At 38.0% G+C, this 22,688-nt stretch overlaps 1 protein-coding gene and 1 pseudogene across 3 annotated transcripts in view; both read left to right on the forward strand.

Annotated features, from left to right (window-relative positions):
- Nucleotides 1-22,688, forward strand: part of RAB3C (RAB3C, member RAS oncogene family) — a 314,700-nt gene that overhangs the window by 82,673 nt on the left and 209,339 nt on the right. The gene's annotated exons all lie outside the window — the stretch shown is intronic.
- Nucleotides 135-22,688, forward strand: part of LOC309624278 (pre-mRNA-processing factor 40 homolog A pseudogene) — a 120,144-nt pseudogene continuing 97,590 nt past the window's right edge. Inside the window, exon 1 of the transcript XR_014249928.1 lies at nucleotides 135-9,482. The product of XR_014249928.1 is annotated as a pre-mRNA-processing factor 40 homolog A pseudogene (transcript). The remainder of the gene's footprint in view (nucleotides 9,483-22,688) is intronic.

Genomic DNA, 22,688 nt, shown 5'->3' on the forward strand with positions numbered 1-22,688 from the left:
TGATGAGTTTTAAGGAAACCTGTTATACATGAGATTTCCTAGGAAAAACCCCTGTCAATGGGGCAAGCTTCATACCGGTCACCGATCCAGCAAAGCAGAGGCGATGTTCTCTCTAGGTGACTGGCGGGCTTCCAGGCCTGCTGTGGGCTGAGGAAAGAGCAGCCCTTTCACTGGTGGACACCAAGCTTGTTCCGCTGGGTGGGAGCTCTGTAAGTGGAGAGCAGACCACACAGTGGAAAGAGGAGGCGGCAAACTCGATATTGCCTGCTTCTCAGTTTTGCTTCCAGCCTTCCAAGGTTGCCCCCGACCTCCACTCACTGGGGCAGGGAAAGCCGGCCCCGTGCCTCTCCAGCCTGGCTTTACTTTGTTCATTACATCGTGAGCCCGGTGATCACTCACGGCTGACGCATCCAATCAGGAGCCGCACAAGTAATTTTCCCCAAGCTGCCCCGGTACCTTCTGCTGTATCGTATCAAAGTGTGACGAGTCAGTTACGGAGAACGATGATCACACTCTGTATTGCTCCCCTCCTATGGCAGGCTGGGATTATTGGTAATCTAGATCCACCCAGAAGTATCCAGATATAAAGGAGGAGCATGCCGTACTCAATTCAGTGTTCCTCTTTAGAAGCTGCATCTCAAGTCAAACCGAGATCCTCTATTTGGAAGAGCTATTGGATAAGGCACTGAAGACAATTAAAAGAGAAGTCAGGACTCGGGATGAGAAAAATCCCTACAACCAGCTTTTTAGCTGATAAGATACTTCAGCTCTTTTCTGATGAACAGAATAATAACTTCCTTACCCCCAAACTTTGAGTTATTACTTTAGCTGATGGTTTATGCCTCACAAGAGTATACGAGAGCCGATGGAATTGTGTTGAGTGCAGGAGAAATAAGTACTATAGGATTTTTTTAATGACACACTGAATTTAAAGATAATCCCAACCCTCAGGTTTAATGATGCACACATGTCCCTGAGTTGACTAAATAGGTCTAGAGATTGAAGGTTGCCACATTCCTTTGATATTGAGTGCAATACAGCACTTTGATACCGCCTGATGCTCTCTTTACAGTCATTGTGTGAGGTGAAATGAATGTTATCTAAGTTTTGCAGATGAAAAACAACTGAGGGCTTCCCTGGTGGCGCAGTGGTTGAGAATCTGCCTGCCAGTGCAGGGGACACGGGTTCGAGCCCTGCTATGGGAAGATCCCACATGCCGCGGAGTGACTGGGCCCGTGAGCCACAGTTACTGAGCCTGTGTGTCTGGAGCCTGTGCTCCGCAACAAGAGAGGCCGCGATAGTGAGAGGCCCGCGCACCGCAATGAAGAGTGGCCCCCGCTTGCCACAACTAGAGAAAACCCTCTCACAGAAACGAAGACCCAACACAGCCATAAAATAAATAAATAAATAAAAGGAAACCTCTTTAAAAAAAAAAAAGAAAAGAAAAACAACTGAGAGTCAAAAATAGTAGGTGCCACTGTAAGGGAAGATACTACTACTCTTCGATTATGAAAATCAGAGTTTTCATCTAAGTTTTGATATAAAATAGTTCTCTGGGTATGAACTGATCGCTCCTTCTCAGGGCCACACAGCTCTCTCCCTGGAAAATGAGAAGCCAAAACTCTAAAGTCAGTAAAGTCCTTCAAAGAAATAAGGCCTAGAGAATTCTATATCATAAGGTTAATTAGCAGAAGACCCCAGGTTGGTCTCCATAATTGCCATCTAATTTACTTTTCCTCAGCACATTGCTTTTCTAGTAGCAATGACTTCATTCATTCATTCAAAAACTACTCACTGGATGAGCCCTATAGGCCCCCCCTTGGATACAGAGTTGAATGAGATTTTGCTCTGAGCATCGCCCCTTAGAGAAATCAGTTTACTGTGTGATTGTGTGGGTTTTGGGTTTACAAAACGGGCTTTTCAATGTAATATGGGAACCCCTATAGTTTTTTATAAAAGAAAGAGAACTCATGCTCCAAAATGTAAGAAAAACAGAAAACAAACAAAAAAACCTCTCATTTCTTGGAAAGATGAAACCATAAGATCCAGATACTTTTCATATTTATTTATTTATTTATTTATTTTTATTGAAGTATAGTTGATTTACAATGTCATGTTAGTTTCACGTGTACAGCACAGTGATTCAGTTATATATCTATATATACATATATATGTATTCTTTTTCAGATTCTTTTCTCTTATAGGTTATTACAAAATATTGAGTATGGTCCCCTGTGCTATACAGTAGGACCTTGTTGGTTATCTATTTGATATATAGTAGTGTGTATATGTTAATCCCAAACTCCTAATTTATCCCTCCCCTGCTTCCTCTTTGGTAACCATAGAAATTTATGGTTTTTTAATTGTTACCTAAAAGTCTCTGTATAATGTTCTACATTCTCTCAAAGGAGACAAGTAAACTAAGAAATTTGCTCATATTTATCAGTGGGAAGTGGATGCATTAAAATGCTAAAGTATTTTTATTCCGTGTTTTGTTCAGGGTTAGCTAATTGCTATAAAAATCCTAAAAACTGAGTAGGCTTATACAATAAAATTTAATTTCTCAGTCATGCTGAGTCCAATTCTGGTTTTCCTGTTGGGCAGTTCTCCTGAGAAGGCCTCCTTCAAGTAGTAACTCAAGGATCCGGGGCTTCCATCTTATGGCTCCATCATCCTGTAGCTTCAAGATTTCCCTGTCATTATTGGCAAAATAATCTTACTCCCAATGCTGAGTTACCTCAGCTGTGAACCAAACAGCACTTTCCTTCGTATTCCTCTGTCAAGAATTAGTCCCTGCTTGCTGAAAGGGGAGCCCAGAAATGTTCTGGCTAGGCAGCCACTTTCTAACATATATTTTAGTTATTCAGCCATGTTTCTCCAGTGAAAAATAGCTTCTGTCTCAAGTTCCCCAAGTGCCCCACCGCTAGCTGGTCCACTGGGAGCCCCTGAACAGTCCAGCAACTGAAGGGTTAATACCCAAAAGGAGTTGGACTCCAGAATACTCTTCCACTGCTCTCCCTGGCATCTCTTCTGATTGGTGGTGCTCATTCTGTACTAGTTAGATATTTTGCAGATCACACCTGCAATTCAGGTATCTTTCCAAGCTCCATTTTCTGAACTCGCTGGCTCTAACTTGCTTGTTGTGGTCACTGACCTCCAATTTCAGATTTCATCCTCCCTTTGGGAGCCCCTTTGGACTTGATGACTGGTACCTTCCGAGAATTCTCCATCTTCCCTTCCACCCTGACTTAACAGCCATAGTCCAGCCCCACCTTATTCATGCCATTCCCCTCCTGAGTGTCCTAACCACCCAAGTGGGGAGTCTGACATTCCAAGGCGCACAGAGTCTTCATAATTCCCTGGGCTTTCTGGACTCCTCACTGTCACTCTCCACCACGCCTGACGCAGGCTCCTGGCCTCTCCTTCCTTACTGTCTCTCTCTTAGGCTCCCTTCAACGAAGAGGTATTTCCATCCCCTCCTCATCAGAATCTGCCTGGCCAATATTACTTTTTCAGGGAACTCGGAACCCTATTAGCCAAAGTAATGAACAGATCTCTGCTAAAATGTCTTAATGGTCTGCCCATCCCAGACAGTGCATTTGTCTGACAGCTGGAGACAGGTGAAGATAAAACCTTAGCTCTAAAAGCAGCACACTCTTGTTCTTTCAAGCACTACAACGGCATCAAACTACACTCTTCCTCCCCTGTCTCTGACAGGCCCTGATTTCTTTCCTACCTTCCCAATTCCCTGCCTTTCTGTTTATAATTTACAATTTATATGCAAAGAATTTTCAGCATCTGACCATTACAAACTGAAAAAAATTGTGTAATCTCATTCTTGGAACCCTAGTTACATGCATTTAAAACCTCAACTCATGTAGCCAGCGACATTTTAAATGAACAGGTATAAAATAGTGGCTTTGCACCAGTTCACATTTTCTTAAATGCGACAAGAGGATTTCTAACTCTGATCTCCATTCAAATTTAAGGTGCAAGATTCATCCTGTGCTAGTGATTTAGAAAAAGGACGATTCTTGCTAAATTCTTAGTAATATCAGGTAAGAGAGCGAAGATCAGAGTCTAGGAAGAAAGAGAGGAAGCAAAACAGGGAAATATGGCGGGAGTACAAGAGAGAGGGAATGGGGGAGGGAAGGCTGGTACAGTTAGACAGCAGAGGAGCAAACAGTAAAAGTTAAGAGAACCAAATGTAAAACTCTGGGTTTTGAATGAAGAATGAGGAATAATAAAGAATGGATTTAGCAAGAAATATTGTAACCCCAGTTGAGTCAGGAGAAACCCTGGGAGTTTTAGATACATGTGATAATTAGCATATGTGTGCTAAACAGGATCAACTCTGCATTCACACATAATGAAGTCTTTCATACCTCAGTTTAATCAGCTTCCATAATTATGGTTATAAATTATAACTAGAGATGCTCCTGCTGGAAGAAGAAATATGACCATATTTGTTAAGCTGCCATTTATTATCATCTCTGAATTTCTTGTAGCTGTGGTTTTGTAGATGGTTTGAGGACTGGCGTTAACGACTGTGATTCCCCTATGAATTACTGAGAATGGCTAGGAAATCCTTGACACCCACTTTGAAAATCACTTCCACATCATTCTTGTACCTTCCATTCTGGAAAAGACTAATCTCCGAGACAAAGAAAAAAAGGAAAACTCAGAACTGAAATAGAGAACAGCTTTGAATGTTTGGATTAAGCAGGATTACTCATGATCCAGAGGGACCACTTTTTTGGAGCCTAAATTAAATTGGGCATTTGGTTCCACAGGAGCTGGGTAATGTCTTTGCTTTGTAGTTTGAATCAAATTCAGTCTATAATATGTCCCTGATATGGGGATGTTAAACTTAGGCAAATCAGACCCTCCTTAAAACCAGATTGTTTCCTGTCACCGTGTAATCTGCAGGATCAGTCATAGTAGCAGTGACCGCAGAGCTCTGATATAAACTATGTCACATCATAGAGTTTTGAGATGCAAATGTTGGTCTTTACTAGCTCTGATCTTGTACCACTGACCACTTTCTTAATTATGACTGACACTGTGTTTTTTTCTAGATTCCTGTTTATTTTGCGTGTTTTCTGTCACCATTATATAAGTCAATAAATGAGGCTGTCAGTAATTCTTTAGATCAGTTATTTCAAAGTGATAGGGGTGATGGGAGATGGTAGAGGTAGCATTCACTCCAGGGGGTATACAAGATAATACATTAGCAGTAAATATTAGAAAATGTATTTATGGCTTTAAAATTTAATTTATGTATGTGTTTCCATACACGTAATACATTGGTACAATAGTACAGTATATACTATGTTATACATGTTATTATATGTGTTTGTATGTGTGTAAAAACAAAACTATACATTATGAAGAAATTTGATTTTAATCCCATGGCATTTAATTAATTATTCATGCACTCCATAAACAATTTTTAGTCTGTATTTTGTTCCCTGCACTATGCTAGGCACTGAGGATACAATTGTAAACAAAATAAATACAAGTCCTCCTTTCAAAGCTTACAGTCTACTTGGAATAGTAATTCTCAGGGTGATGAATATAAGCTTATAACAGAGGAGCTTGGCTTAGTCTAGGGGTGGGAGTTATCAAGAAAGCCTTCTGACTTCTTATTCTTTTATAGTTTTCCTTGGAAATTGGAATATATTTTATAATATCCTGTAATGAATTGTCCCATAAAGTATAGTTTCCACAATCAATTTATATTCCCTAGAAAAAGGGAAAGTGATTTTTTTTGTCATAAAACTTAATTTTATATGCTTTCTTTTCTCCATCGCCTACTGTAGAGGTGAAATCCTTATTATATGAGCTGCTGAGCTGGAAGAAGTATCATATCTAACGTTAAGCATGGCCCAGAGGTACAGTCATTCCACTGGGAAATAACAGGAGAGATGCAGTTAATGATACATTGTGACTCGCATTTCCAAACCTCTGGTACTGGTATGCGCACACAGGCGTACACAGCCCCGCAGAGCTATATATGGAATAGTTAGGGGATTTTTTCCTTGATAAAGAAGAAAAGCAAAGAGAAAAGATGAGACAAGTTTGCTGAAACTTAGATGAACTTTTGAGTATTAAACATCTAAGTTAGATTAAAAAATAATTAAAATTTTAAATGAAAACAACTTTTAATAAAATACATGTCCTTCAAAAATCAGGTAACATTTTAGTTTAAAATTACTCTAATAGGTCCGACGATGAGGCCAGGGATGGGAGCTGAGCATGGAGGCCTCATGATGGGCCACCCTGGCATGCATTATGCCCCAGTGGGAATGCATCCTATGGGTCAGAGAGTGAATATGCCTCCTGTACCTCATAGAATGATGCCCCAAATGATGCACCCAATGGGAGGACCACCAATGGGACAAATGCCTGTAATGATGTCTTCAGTAATGCCTGGATGATGATGTCTCGTATGTGTCAGGCTTCCACGCAGCCTGCCTTACTGCCAGGAGTAAATAACATGGATGTAGCAGGAGGTACAACACCCGGCGCAAAATCAGCGTGGTCTGAACATAAATCACCTGATGGAAGGACCTACTATTGCAATACTGAAAGAAAACAGTCTATTGGGGAGAAACTAGATGATCTTAAAAGTCCTGCTGAGCAACTTTCATCTAAATGCCCTGGAAGCAATACAAATCTGACTCTGGAAAGCCTTACTATCACAATTCTCAAACAAAAGAATCCCACTGGGCCAAACCTAAAGAACTTGAAGATCTTGAAGGATCCGAGAATACCATTGTTGCTGAAGTCTTATTACAAAATCAAGCCTGCACGCAATGATCAAAGCTGAAGAAAGCAGTAAACAAGAGGAGTGCACCATAACATCAACAGCCCCAGTTCCTACAACAGAAATTCCAACCACAATGAGCACCATGGCTGCTGCCGCTGCAGCCAATGCCGGTGCTTCCACCTCTGCCTCCGGTACTGTCAGTGGAACTGTTCCAGTTGTTCCTGAGCCTGAGGTTACTTCGATTGTTGCTGCTGTTGTAGATAATGAAAATACAGTAACAGTTTCGACTGAAGAACAAGCACAACTTACTAGTACCCCTGCTGTTCAGGATCAAAGTGTTGAAGTGTCTAGTAATATGGGAGAAGAAACATCTAAGCAGGAAACTGTAGCTGATTTTACTCTGAAAAAGGAGGAGGAAGAAAGCCAACTGGCAAAAAAAAAAAAACACACATATACTTGGAAAACAAAGGAGGAGGCAAAGCAAGCATTTAAAGAATTATTGAAAGAAAAGTGGGTACCATCTAATGCTTCATGGGAGCAAACTACAAAAATGATCATTAATGATCCACGATACAGTGCTTTAGCAAAGTTGAGTGAAAAAAAAGCAGGCCTTTAATGCTTATAAAGTCCAGACAGAGAAAAAAGAAAAAGAAGAAGCAAGCTCCAAATACAAAGAGGCTAAGGAATCCTTTCAGCGTTTTCTTGAAAATCATGAGAAAATGACTTCCACAACTAGGTACAAAAAAGCAGAGCAAACGTTTGGAGAGATGGAAGTCTGGAATGCAATATCAGAACGTGGTCATCTTGAAATCTCTGAAGATGTTTTATTCTTTCTTTCAAAAAAAGAAAAGGAGCAAGCAAAGCAGTTGCAAAAGAGAAATTGGGAAGCCTTCAGAAACATACTTGACAACGTGGCTAACGTGACATACTCTACTACTTGGTCTGAAGCCCAGCAGTATCTGATGGATGATCCAACTTTTGCAGAAGATAAAGAATTACAGAACATAGATAAAGAAGATGTGTTAATTTGCTTTGAAGAACACATTCGCGCTTTAGAAAAGGAAGAAGAAGAAGAAAAACAGAAGAGTTTGCTTCAGGAAAGGAGACGACAGCGTAAAAACAGAATCTTTTCAGATATTTTTAGATGAACTGCATGAACATGGACAACTGCATGCTACGTCATCTTGGATGGAATTGTATCCAATAATTAGTTCTGACATTAGATTCACTAATATGCTTGGTCAGCCAGGATCAACTGCACTTGACCTTTTCAAGTTCTATGTTGAGGATCTTAAAGCATGTTACCATGATGAGAAGAAGACAATAAAAGACATTCTAAAGAATAAAGGATTTGTAGTTGAAGTAAATACTACTTTTGAAGACTTTGTGGCAATAATCAGTTTGACTAAAAGATCAACCACATTAGATGCAGGAAATATTAAGTTGGCTTTCAGTAGTTTACTAGAAAAGGCAGAAGCCCGTGAACATGAAAGAGAAAAAGAGGAGGCTTGGAAGATGAAACGAAAAGAATCTGCATTTAAGAGTATGTTGAAACAAGCCACTCCTCCAATAGAATTGGATGCTCTCTGGGAAGATCATGAATGTCAACATCATCATTCAAAGAATAAGAAACATTCTAAGAAATCTAAAATAACATCACAGGAAACACTCCCGCTCTCGATCAGGGTCGGATTCAGAAGATGACGACAGCCATTCAAAGAAAAAAAGACAAGGATCAGAGTCTCGTTCTGCTTCAGAACATTCTTCTAGTGCTGAATCTGAGAGAAGTTATAAGAAATCAAAAAAACATAAGAAGAAAAGCAAGAAGAGAAGACATAAATCTGACTCTCCAGAGTCAGATGCTGAACAGGAGAAGGATAAAAAAGAAAAAGACTGGGAAAGCGAAAAACAACTAGACAAAGATCAGAATCAAAACACAAATCACCTAAGAAAAAGACTGCAAAGGATTCTGGTAATTGGGATACTTCTGGCAGTGAACTGAGTGAAGGGGAATTGGAAAAGCACAGAAGGATCCTTTTGGAGCAACTGGATGATGATCAATAAATTATACCAAATATGTTTACAGTATGATTTAAAGTCTAATTCAGACCAGGGATTCTATTTTAAGTTCAATTGAAATAACACTGGGTTTTAATTATATCACAGAAAAAAAAGTGCATTTACATATTGTTATTGTGGACGTTATAAAAGCAAAGGAAATTGAAAATAACTTTTGAATCTGTATCAAGAATCATATTTTCATACAGTCATAACTGTCTTTCTGTGACCCTTTCATAGGGCACTGCAGAATGGATTAAAGGTGGCAATTTACTGATAACTGCAGGTGTCTCTACTTTGTTCTAAAGTCTAAATCATGAGATGATTTGATTTACTTTATAGAAGTTGGATTTTGAAGATATAATGAAAGGTTTTTGATATCTAGTAGTACAAAAAAAGCACCAGCAATGGATAAAACTGCTTTTTTGTGCACTATCCAGCTGGTTAAAGCCAATATGATCTTTTACAGTGAACTCAGAAATAGGTGTTCTTAATGGAAACCTGGTAGACCCTTAACTATAGTGGTGCTATTGAGCACTACTATAATAAAGCCACAATTATTTTTTATGTCTTCTTCTTGGATTGATCCTTTGATCATTATGTAGTGTCCTTCTTTGTCTCTTGTAATAGTCTTTGTTTTAAAGTCTATTTTGTCTGATATGAGAATTGCTACTCCAGCTTTCTTTTGATTTCCATTTGCATGGAATATCTTTTTCCATCCCCTCACTTTCAGTCTGTATGTGTCCCTAGGTCTGAAGTGGGTCTCTTGTAGACAGCATATATATGGGTCTTGTTTTTGTATCCATTCAGCCAGTCTATGTCTTTTGGTTGGAGCATTTAATCCATTTACATTTAAGGTAATTATCAATATGTATGTTCCTATTACCATTTTCTTAATTGTTTTGGGTTTGTTATTGTAGGTCTTTTCCTTCTCTTGTGTTTCCTGCCTAGAGAAGTTGCTTTAGCATTTGTTGTAGAGCTGGTTTGGTGGTGCTGAATTCTCTTAGCTTTTGCTTGTCTGTAAAGCTTTTAATTTCTCCGTCAAATCTGAATGAGATCCTTGCTGGGTAGAGTAATCTTGGTTGTAGGTTTTTCCCTTTCATCACTTTAAATATGTCCTGCCACTCCCTTCTGGCTTGCAGAGTTTCTGCTGAAAGATTAGCTATTAACTTTACAGGGATTCCCTTGTATGTTATTTGTTGTTTTTCCCTTGCTGCTTTTAATATTTTTTCTTTGTATTTAATTTTCGATAGTTTGATTAATATGTATCTTGGCGTGTTTCTCTAAATACATTTTAAAAAGGCTATTGTGAGGGCATTATTTTGAAGTGATGTTTAAAAAGTCAACATCAAATCAAATTGTAAATTAGCTTAAATATGTTGCCTAAAGGACCTACTAAAGAATGTGCCACCAAACCTTAAGTGATGGTTGCAATGTCCTTGTCTAAAACAAATCAATGTTGACTTAAACGATTTTTTTAACAGTTGTCATTTTTTTTTTTTTTTACAATCTGATCTTTCTCTTGCTTTTTTTTTTTTTTTTTTAATAAATTTATTTATTTATTTTTGGCTCTGTTGAGCCTTCGTTTCTGTGCGAGGGCTTTCTCTAGTTGTGGCGAGCGGGGGTCACTCTTCATCGCGGTGCGCGGGCCTCTCACTATCGCGGCCTCTCTTGTTGCGGAGCACAGGCTCCAGACACGCAGGCTCAGTAGTTGTGGCTCACGGGCCCAGTTGCTCCACGGCATGTGGGATCTTCCCAGACCAGGGCTGGAACCCATGTCCCCTGCATTGGCAGGCGGATTCTCAACCGCTGCACCACCAGGGAAGCCACTCTCTTGCTTTTTGTTACTGAGGAAGTCTTTTACCTTCCTTACTCACTGAGAAGTACTTACTTCATGGTACACATTCTAAAGCATTTCCGATTTGAATATTTTTGTACATTTTTATCAATTATTAAATCTCTTCTAGTGAAAAAAGATGCTCTAATAAAAGGGTTATTAAGCATTATCTTATGCCTAAAATATGCTTCCTTATATTTCTTTATATCAGTCTTAAACAGATAAATTGAGTCATAAATATCTTAAATGATTATTTTATTTGCATGGTAAACCAGAGGATGAATTGAGAATGAAATATAATAAATGATGAATAAATAATGAACTTTTTTTGAACACCAATTCACATAGTTTCTTTCTAACGTGTATGTGAATTACATCCTCTTTTAAAAAATATGGAGTAAACCAAATGGAAAATAGATAGCTAGTGCGAAGCAGCCACATAGCACAGGGAGATCAGCTCGGTGCTTTGCAACCACCTAGAGGGGTGGGATAGGGAGGGTGGGAGGGAGACACAAGAGGGAGGAGATATGGGGTATATGTATATATATAGCTGGTTCACTTTGTCATAAAACAGAAACTAACACACCACTGTAAAGCAATTATACTCCAATAAAAATGTTAAAAAAATATATGGAGTAGTAGTTTTTGTTTATTTTCCTTTTACAGTTTTCTCTTGGCTTTTTCCTGTGTTTATTATTCCATACAAATTTAATTTTGCTTAAAATAGCTTTATTAGTTTAAGGTGTACAGCAAAGTGATTCAGTCAGACATATATATATATTCTTTTTCAGATTCTTTTACATTATAGGTTATACAAGTTACTGAATATAGTTCCCTGTTCCATGCAGTAGGTCCTTGTTTTTTTATCTGTTTTATAAATAATAGCGTATATCTGTTAATCCCAAACTCCTAATTTATCCCTTCCCTTGTCTTTCCCCTTTGGTAATCATAAGTTTGTTTTTTATGTCTGTGAGTCTATTTCTGTTTTGTAAATAAGTCCATTTGTATCATTTTTTTAGATTCCACATATAAGCGATATCATATGATATTTGTCTTTCTCTGACTTACTTCACTTAGTATCATAATCTCTTCTAAGGATCTTCTTTTTTTTTGCCGTTATTATTTAAAATTGATATGGGTGAGCTTTTATTGTAAATCTGGAAGAAAAATTGCAGATCATTACTTATGCATTGTAAGTATTTTTAATATATTTATAAAACAAGTATACATAACTAACAAAAGTATGGAAAAAATAGTTTCTCTAAAAAGTATCAATAAATTAAGTTTTAAATATACATAAAATTATGAAACACCAAGATGAAAGAGTAATATATGTATTCACAATTTTACTGATGTAAGGAGGAATATTGAGTTTGGGAAATATTTCCTGTTAACAAATCAACACCTCCCAAGAAGAATAATCTTCAGCAGCCTGAAGGAATGAAGGGAAAATGAAAGGCAATGATCTGGGGAGGTGGTGTGAGACTACATTGTGAAAGATGGTTTGAAGTTTGGAATCTGAAGGTAGAACAACAGGTCTTGGTGAGTGGTTAAAGAGAGAATGAGAGTGAGAAAGGAAAACTGCAAGACTTCTGCTTGGGGACCCTGGTGGGTGACCGTGTCATGGGATGAGATAAATAGTACAGGAGATAACTGAGTTTTGTGTGGGTCACGTTGACTTGGTGGTTGGTGATGAGGTGGTGATAAGACATTTACTTGGTGAGGACCATTGGAACACTTGATAGAGAAGGGAACTGGTGACAGATTTAGACATCATTCACCTTTAGGTGGTAGTTGAAGTCATGGAAAGATAAACTATATCCTAATTGAAAGAAAAATTATGACAGAGTTTTGTGCATATTAAGTCCCATAGTCTTCAGTTTACACGTAATCTATTTAGGGTGCCTGTTATTCATACAGTGACAGCAGCCTGAAGAATAGACAAAGCATTTTAAATGAAATGGCCTGGAAATGAAACCCCAAACTATAAAAATTCATATTTTCTGACCTTCTAAGTTAATGTTTTCTGCATTTGCTTCTCCCTCTTTTTTTGCCCTGATTTCTTTTGCTTGCTCTTTTCGTTAGACGAACTGGCTTAGTCTAAGCATTTGATTTTAAAGCTTAGAGCAATTTAAGGTTTCCAAAGCATTCTTAGATCCACTGTTGGACCATAATATGTCATGTAGGCAATAACGGATTGCTTGGAGGGTGCAATTTACCTGAAGGAAATCGTTTTTAACAGCAGATAATAAAAGGGTTTTCATGGTCAAGGATTTATGGGTTCTTTCCGGGGAACACAGCAAGTTGGAATATATTTTAAACTGAGAAATAAGAAGAGTTTCCGAAAGAGTTTAATTTTACCCTATGAAATTCAAATCCAACTTTTCAAATCTGTTTTATGACAGAGTATATATGTCTGATTATGCTGTTCATAGTTATAATTTAACTGTTTTAAGTCATAGGAACAGTTTCTACTACAGAGAGTACTTACATAATTAATTACAGTTACTATTCAAAATTTCAAATGAAATCTTCAGCCTTAGATGAGAAAATATTTTAGGAAATCCTCATTGTGATGAAAAACCATTAAAAGGCAAACTGCATAAAGCAAGCAATAGTGAAATCCCTTCATGTCATGTTACTTCTCTCTCTTTCTAGTGTCTTTCAAAATTGCATTTGAAAAAAATCTTTGAATTAAATGCTTTTCCACAAATGTGTAAATTTGTTTCATAGTAATGATTGAGAAGCATTTGTTCATTTATCCTTTCATTCCACAAATACTTATTGTCTACTGTGTCCCAGGTGCTGTGCCAGGGGTGGGGATATGAAACACAAAAACCTCAGAGAGCTGATGTTCTTGTGGGTGAGACAAACAATACTAAGTAATCAAATATGTAAGTATAGAAATATACACATTAATTTCAGGTAGTGATAAGCAAATTATACATATATGCACATACAATATGTATAATATATAATTTATAACTATATATAATATATACAATATAAACATATACATAATTTCTTTAAAGGTAGATGTTATATGTGTAATAAACCTAGTTTGTGTAAAACCCATGGGGAAAAAAGTTGTTTTAAGCAAGGGAGAGGCCACTAGAATGAAAGTTAGTTAACTCTGTTTCAAAGTGATAGTTCCAGAATTAGTGACAGAGGGGGACACTGGGAATCACTGCACACTTAAAAATAGAGAGAAAGAAACAGAAAGCTTGGGAAGAAAAAGAACTGCTTTGTGTGTGTCTATTATGTTGCAGGTATAGTAATGGACAATTTACTTATGTCAGCTTATTTAATCCTCCTAACAAAACTCGATGAAATAGCATATCTCCATCTTAACATAGGACAAACTAAAACCTGAGAGGCCAAGTGACTTCCCCGAGGTCTACCTAGTAAATAAGTGTGAATTTGAGATTTAAACTCCAGCTTGCTTCTGTATTTACCACAGTGAGCACTAGAGGAAAGGAGTGTAGTTTAGGAATGAGAACCTTACTTTTAAAAATAAGTAGAATATTATTTAGCAGCCTACTAAAAATTCTTCCATGGTTAATGCATATATTAAAATCACCCTGTTGGTTGCATCACGTATCTCTTGCTGCCTAACAAACCATGTTAAAGCTTAGTGGCTTAAAACAACAAAAATTTATTTAGCCTACTATTCTCTGGGTCAACAGTTTGACTCAGCTGGGTGGCTCTTCTGAGCATTGAGTTTTGATCATATTTTCTCACATCTGTGGTCAGCAGCAGAGAGGCTTTACTTCTGAGAGTTGACAGGCTGTTTGCTGGGCAGTGGGACAATGGGGCTGTTGGGCCACATGTATCTTATCATCCAGCTGGCTAGCTTGGGTTTGTTTACATGTTACCTTGACAGTTTCAAGAGAGGGAAGAAGCATACAGACCTCTTGAGACCTAGACTCAGAACTCGCATATCATTACTTCAGTCATATCTATTGGCCAAAGCAAGTCAGAAGATCAGCCCAGATTCAAAGGAGAGGGAAAATAACTGCCATATTGTGATAGGAGAAGCTGCAAAGTTATAAAAGGGGTATGCAGACAGGTAGGTTTGAAGAACTTTGGCTATTTTGCAATCTACCACATTAGGCAGAAATGTGAGTTAATCGCATAGAAAAATAATTCTCAATATTGCTTTTTGAAGTCCATACACATGTATGTATTTTTATGAATGCATACATACACATACATGTATTACATAAGTATTTCCCTATAAGGTATTTTATTTCAAATGAATAAGTATAATGAATTGAAATTATGTCTCTTCTTTTGGAAGGGGTAATGTCTTCACTACATATAATATTTTCTTTGGTCCCTTTTGAGAATTTATGCCTGTCCCATAGTAAACTCTCAACAAATATTGGGTGAATAATCCTTTCCAGGCTTTATGTAATCTTTTTCTTCCTTTAGTCCCAGAGAGTAAGAAGCAATCATCTCTTCTTATATCACTCATGTTTGCCAGTGAGGGAGATGACAGGACTGTTTTCCTAGATAACACATAGTTTACCCCTCCAGAGTCTGTGGTGGGCAGGACCATTTAGTTATACCATGGGTGCTCATAATGGAGAACAATTAGTCTACTATTTACTCTGGCAGAACCAAGCCTCATTTCCCCAGCTGGCTTTTTTATAGGAAAAAAAATATTAGATTTTCAAAGAAATTATAAAATATTGCCAATATTAGATTTTCAAAGAAATAATAAAATAATTCTTGCCAATATTAGATTTTCAAAGAAATAATAAAATTAATTCTTTTTCAAGCAGCTAGAAATTGGTTCTAATTCACTGGCCACTGATTTCATGATGATCACCTCTTTCCTTAAGTTCTTAATACGGTAATTACCTTGGGATGCAAAAACCAAAAAGGAAACAAACAAACAAAATAATATTGTCTCTATCTCTGCAAGGTAGACAAGTGTGAAACATATTATAAGGTTCCCTTAAACCCGTAAGATTTTAGTAGTCCATTATAGAAATTCTAATTGTTATGCCTTGCCTGGGATTTGAAAAGTAAGAGAAAATATAGTCCCTGAGACTGACTCTTACTAAGGGTATACTTACCCCTCTACCCATCCAACTGCTACCCCACCCCAGCCTATATAGAAACAACAATAAAATAAGGAAGTAAATGGTTCTTCAAAGATATCTGCCTGTGTTTTCCTGGAGTTGGGTCTGTGAATACCAACCCCATTTCATCACACAAATCAGATATGGGAAAGAGACTACATTAGCCAGGGAAATTAATAACACTATAGACCAACCCTAATATCATAGTGACAATGTAATACAGTTTTTTTCTTGTGGTTATTTCTTTCTTACGTTATGGTCTGAATCAAGTTGGGTAGCTCTTCTGTGTAGCCCTCCCTGAAGCACAAAGCCTAGGCTTCTTCCATCTTTTAAGTCTACCATCTTGGATTCCTTTATGTTTAACTCTAAGGAAAGGAGAGACTGCATGGAGAAAGCACACACACTCTTACCTGCCATGGATAGGGCTCACTTCCCTCACATCCCACTGGTAAAACTGAATCATAGGACCCAGCTAGAATGGATGATTGGGGTTGGGGGAGTATAGAGGAATACCAACAACCTCTGACTCAGGGAGGTATTCAGAGAAACTTGATTAACATGCACTATCAAAATTAAAACATTATAATGTTCATGTCCCCCTAAAATTCATCTCTTATTTCAACGTCCCATTAAAGCCTTAATTTTGTGAATATTTCATTTCTCTCATGAAATAAACAATAAGGTTTTCGTTAGCATGTGAAAGAACAGAAGCTAAAGCATATCTTAAAGGACAGTCATGTCTCACGGGTTTTTCATTCGAATTTTGCTACCTGCAGCAAATATCATTCTATTCAGAGAAATAAACAAGTTCAATAACTGTAAATGAATGCATCCGAATATCATTTGGAATCACGTGTCCATCTTACTTTTTTTTCCTGCCGTGTTATTTCTAATACACATACCCATGTTAATTAGACATGTACTTTCCATCCATAGCAAAACAGTTTGTATCAACTCCAAAGAATTATTAATTTCTTGGGACCAAACACTGGCTACTTAAAAACATTTTTGTGCACACTTTTTTTTGTATTTACCATTGTACGCTTGACTAAGCCACTCTAATAATTCAAGTTTTAAAGACCCATGTGAGCAAGTGGGGCTGCAGCTGACTGATTGGATAAACCCTAGATGAGACAGATCTAAGTTTTTTTTTTTAAGGGATGTAATAAGTTTTATTTGGATATATTCAGTATAATTTTTTTATTGAAGTGTAGTTGATTTACAATGTTGTGTTAGTTTCAGGTGTACAGCAAAGTGAATCAGTATATGTATATAAATATATTTCTTTTCAGCTTCTTTTCCATTATGGTTTATCATAGGATATTGAATATAGTTCCCTATATATAGTAGTGTGTAGAGACAGATCTGACTTTGATCAAACACATGAGAGCTGTCTTTTGGTCGGTGACCTGACTACACCTAGTGGGTGGCAATGCTTGAGCAGCCAGGGGCAGTGCCAAAAAAGAGGTCTTTCAGAAGATTAAAGGGACGCTAGTTAAATCCATTAACCCTATTCTTGAAAGTTGCTAATTGCCAGAACTATAGGCCCTGTATCATCCCTCCTGCCCACCCCCCAGCTTCCTGTGAATGAATGTTCATATTATAATATCATGAATGCACCACAGAGGAAGAGATGGACAAAAGTGTAAGAGAACAAAATGGGGTGAACAGTGGTAAAAGCAAAAAGAAGCTAGAATATCAATCATTTTCTAGTGTGAGCAGGAAGAGATTTGGCAGAGGTGACCGATCAGGGAGGAAATGTCGAATCTCCTGCTGCTCTTCCTCTCCCATATCCCAAATCCCCACTTGATGGAATCAGGTCAGGAATGATGAGATTTTTGTTAGGAGAAGGAAAGGCCTCTTGTGCTTAGTCTTTTATATCGAGAAAGCCCTTGGAGGGGGCGGCCTGTAGTTTCATTTTCTCTTTTACTGGGTTGGGAGGGAAAGGATATTGTGCCCTTTTCTTGGAAGTCATTTGACTCTGGAAGGGGCAGAATGGAACCTAGGGCAGAGAAGGCAGAGCTGCCTATAACCAATTTGCTCAAGGCCAAAGGAGACGGGGAAGAAAGAGGCAGAAATTCAAGGGAGTGTCTTTGTTCAATAATAAAAGTTATGATTGCAGAGTTTTCTTTGTGCTGGTTTCTCTCATAGAACATGTTGAATTAGGCTTGTGGCCGCTTCAGAATTATCCACTTCTCCTTTGATAGGAGGAGAGAATGAAGGAAAAAAAATATAATGATATAAATTACATTTATATCCATACGGATAAAATTATTGAGCACCAAGCCAGGTACCTTGATATTAATTCTCATAACAAACCCCTCAGAAAGGTACAAATAAGACAATTCCTCAGCTGAGAAAACAGAAGTTAAATAATTGGTCCATTTGCCATACAGCTCATAAAAAGAGCTGCTATTTAATTCCAATAAACTAGATGAATCTCAAAAACATTATGCAGAGCAAACAAAGCCAGATACAAAAGGGAACATATTATATGGATCCATTTGTATGAAATCCTAGAACAGACAAAAACTAAGCTATAGTGATAGAAATCAGATGAGGTGTGACCTGGGTGAGGGGTGGGAGTGTCCTGACTTCAAAGGGGCATGAGAGAACTTTTTTGGGATGATGAAGATGCTCTATTTCTTTCTTTCTCCTTCTTCTTTTTCTTTTTCTTTCTTTTCTTTCTTTTTTTTTTTTTTTGAAGATGCTCTATTTCTTGATCGTGGCCATGGTTAAACAAGCATATGTTTGTCAAAACTCATTGAACTCTACGCAAAAATGGATTTATTTTAATGTATGTAAATTTTAACTCAATAAAATTGATTTTTTTTAAAAAAAAGAGGAAATGATCCTACCAATAAAGCACACTTTCCTCAAGGAGACACTGCCACAAGGAAGGAATCTGTGTATTTCTACATAAGGGAAGATGGGATAGAGAATATAAGTGCAGAATCACTGGCTCTTAAAGAAGGAGCTGTTTGTTTCTTTCATCCGAATTATCCAAATAGTACTTCTGCATTTTTCTAGTCAACAACTGAATGTTTCACTGTATTTAATTAACAGACACTTACTAAAGTTATGTCTAAACATGCAGAGTACACAGAGTACAGCATCCATTCTTTTTTTTTTTTTTAATATTTTTTTTAATTAATTAATTAATTAATTATTTATTTTTGGCTGTGTTGGGTCTTCGTTTCTGTGTGAGGACTTTCTCCAGTTGTGGCAAGCGGGGGCCACTCTTCATCGCGGTGCGCGGGCCTCTCACTATCACGGCCTCTCTTGTTGCGGAGCACAGGCTCCAGACGCGCAGGCTCAGTAGTTGTGGCGCACGGGCTTAGCTGCTCTGCGGCATGTGGGATCTTCCCAGACCAGGGCTCGAACCCGTGCCCCCTGCATTGGCAGGCAGATTCTCAACCACTGCGCCACCAGGGAAGCCCCAGCATCCATTCTTTTGCTTAATTACTTTTCTTCTTCAAATTAAAAGAAAAGCACATTTTGGGGTATTAAAATATTTAGATGATTACTTTCATTTGTACTTATATCTGTAGACATTGTTATGTACAGATAAACATTGTTGACTAATGCTTAGCTTGACCGCAGTAGGATATGTGGGTTATAAAATTAATGTTAGTTCAGATCAAAAGGATAGTATTAGTAGACCCACCTTGGCACAGATATTCTGCCTTGTAAACACATTTTACTAAGAGGTTTGAATAAAATTTCATTGTTATTTGTTGAAAAATTAATTTTTCAAAGAGATTAGTTATCTTTCTCCTAAGAACCTTGAGTTTTAAATATTAAAATGTAACTCAATTTGCTAAGGTGAAATAGAAAGGGAAAGATTAACCCAGATGTAACTATTAGCTAAAATTAAATGTACTTGGGCAGAAGATCTGACCAGACATGTCATCAAAGAAGGTGACAAAGAAGGTGTTCAAACGGCTAACAAGAATATGAAAAGATGCTTAACATCATTAATCATTAAAGTAGTCCAAACTAAAACCACGATGGAATACCACTACACACCTATTAGAATACTAAAGTAAAAAATAAAAATAAAAAAATAAAAACAACAGCAAGAAGCTGACAATGCCAAGTGCTGGTAAGGTTGCTGAGCAACTGAACCTCTCCTGCTGTGATGGTGGGATGTGAAATGGAACAGCCCCTCTGGAAAACAGTGTAACAGTTTCTTGTAAAACTAAACATGTGGCCCAGCAATAGCATTCCTGAGCATTTATCCCAAAGGAACAAAAACTTATGTTCACACAGAAAACTGTACATGAATGTTCATAGCAGCATTATTCTTAATAGCCCCAAACTGAAAACAACCCAGATGTCCTTCAGTGGGTAATGGCTAAACAAACTGTAGTTCATCCATACAAGGGACACTACTCAGCAATTAAAAGCAATGAACCACTGATACATACACCAACCTGGATGAACCTCCAGGGATATGCTGATTGAAAAAATCAATCCCCAAAAGTCATATACTGTAGGATTCCATTTATATAACATCCTTGAAATAACAAAATTATAGAAATGGAGAACAGATTGGTGGTTGCTAGGGGCAGGGAGAGAGGAGGGGGGTGGGAAGCGGACATGGCTGTAAAAGGGCAATAGGAGGCATCCTTGTGGTGCTGGAAATGTTCTGAACTTGACTGTATCAGTGTCAATATCCTGGTTGTGGTGTTGTGCTATAGTTTTTGTAAGGTGTTATCATTGGGGGACACTGGGTAAAGAGTACACAGGATCTCTTCATATTGTTTCTTACAACTGTCTGTGAATCTATAATTATTTCAAAATGAAAATTTAATTTTTAAAAAGCACATTAAATCATATAACCCTCCTTTTCAAAATCATTCATTAGCTTCCCATCACACTCAAAACCCAAAAATGCCTCAAAATTACCTCACAGGATTTGCAGGATCTGGCCCCTGGCATCTCCTTCCAACTCATTTCTTACCATTATCCCTCTACCTGACTTTGCACCCCACACTTGACTTCTTTCCAATTCTCAAATACTCCAAGGCCCTTCACATCTCAGGCTCTTTGCACTTCAGCCCTGAAATGCTCTTCTTCCAGATTTTAGAATGACTTACTCTCTCCCTTAGTGCAATTGCTCACAGGTCATGTGCTTAATCTCACTTGCTCACTTAATGCCATTTGGCAAAATATCCCCTCCTGCAACAGGACTTCTCCGACCACTGTATCTAAAAGGACACAAAACCCATTCCCATATCAGTCTCTGTTCTCTGATGCTGCTTAATTTCCCTTTTGGGTATTCTTACCTGACACTACAATATCTTTTTTCTTTTCACTTTTTTTGGTGGTAAAATATACATAACATAAAATTTACCATTATAGTATCATTTTTATTTATTTACCACAATAAATAGTAATTAAGTTCCATTAGGGTAGAGCCCACATTTTCCCTACTCACTATTAAATCCCCTGGACCTAGAACAAATATTTGTTAAGTAAACAGTTATTAAATTAATGAATAATTGAGTGAACAAAAGCAATTTGGGAAAGTGTACATACCTCTATGAGAGTATTTGTGGGTAAAACTTAACACAAAATCATGACATATTATTTAGTCCTGCCAGGCTGGTAATGCATATTGCTGTTATGGGTTGGGGATGAGGATTAGTACATCACGAGTGAGAGAAGAGAGAAATAATACCTGATGGGCATTACTGTTTTACAGAAAATATGGGAATATGATCTACGGAAAAGTTTTTGTGTACAAACTTGTTAGCAACACCTTTCAGTTGCAATAGTTTTTCTAGTTATTTCTTTTTAGCTGTCCTCTTGCGGAATTAGCTGCTATGGACCTCTCTTTATAAGAAGACACCAAAGCTTGGGCCCTGCCTGCAAACAAAATAGTCTTTATGATTGCCAATGTATAGTACCAGTGATTTCACATTGAAGCAATATAATAATTGGTCAATTAAATGCTCTTCAATCTATGGGCACTCATTTCATTGTTGTTATTTGATTAATTCCTTAATGGACCCTCACTGTGGAGAAATCATCTTCTCTATGCAAGTCCTGGGAGTGCTTCTCCTTGAATTATTCAAACTCTGTATTATTCATTTTATATCTTCCTGGTATCGTCAGAGTGGCTTGCATTGTATAGGCTTTCCAGAAATGTATTTTAGAATAGAGAAATGAGGGCTTCCCTGGTGGTGCAGTGGTTAAGAATCTGCCTGCCAATGCAGGGGACACGGGTTCGAGCCCTGGTCTGGGAAGATCCCACATGCCGTGGAGCAACTAAGCCCGTGAGCCACAACTACTGAGCCTGCATGCCGCAACTACTGAAGCCTGTGCGCCTAGAGCCCATGCTCCACAATAAGAGAAGCCACTGCAGTGAGAAGCCCGTGCACTGCAACGAAAAGTAGGTCCCGCTCGCTGCAACTAGAGAAAGCCCGTGCACAGCAACAAAGACCCAACGCAGCCAAAATAAATAAATAAATAAATAAATGAAATTTATATTAAAAAAAAAGAATAGAGAAATGAATAAACGAAGGACATTTGATTCCATTTCACATGTTTAGGAATAGGAAACTCTCATAAGCTTATTTCCTCTGAAACCCCATAAAGTCATGAAATGCTAGCCTTCTAGACATTCTTTTATTTTATTTTATGTTTTTTATTTTATTTATGGCTGTATTGGGTCTTCGTTTCTGTGCGAGGGCTTTCTCTAGTTGTGGCGAGCGGGGGCCGCTCTTCATCGCGGTGTGCGGGCCTCTCACTGTCGCAGCCTCTCTTGTTGCGGAGCACAGGCTCCAGACGCGCAGGCTCAGTAGTTGTGGCTCACAGGCCGAGCTGCTCCGTGGCATGTGGGATCTTCCCGGACCAGGGCTCGAACCCGTGTGTCTCCTGCATTAGCAGGCAGATTCTCAACCACTGCGCCACCAGGGAAGCC

Source organism: Balaenoptera borealis (genome assembly GCF_965194805.1).
Source record: "Balaenoptera borealis genome assembly, chromosome: 2".
Lineage (NCBI taxonomy): Eukaryota > Metazoa > Chordata > Mammalia > Artiodactyla > Balaenopteridae > Balaenoptera > Balaenoptera borealis.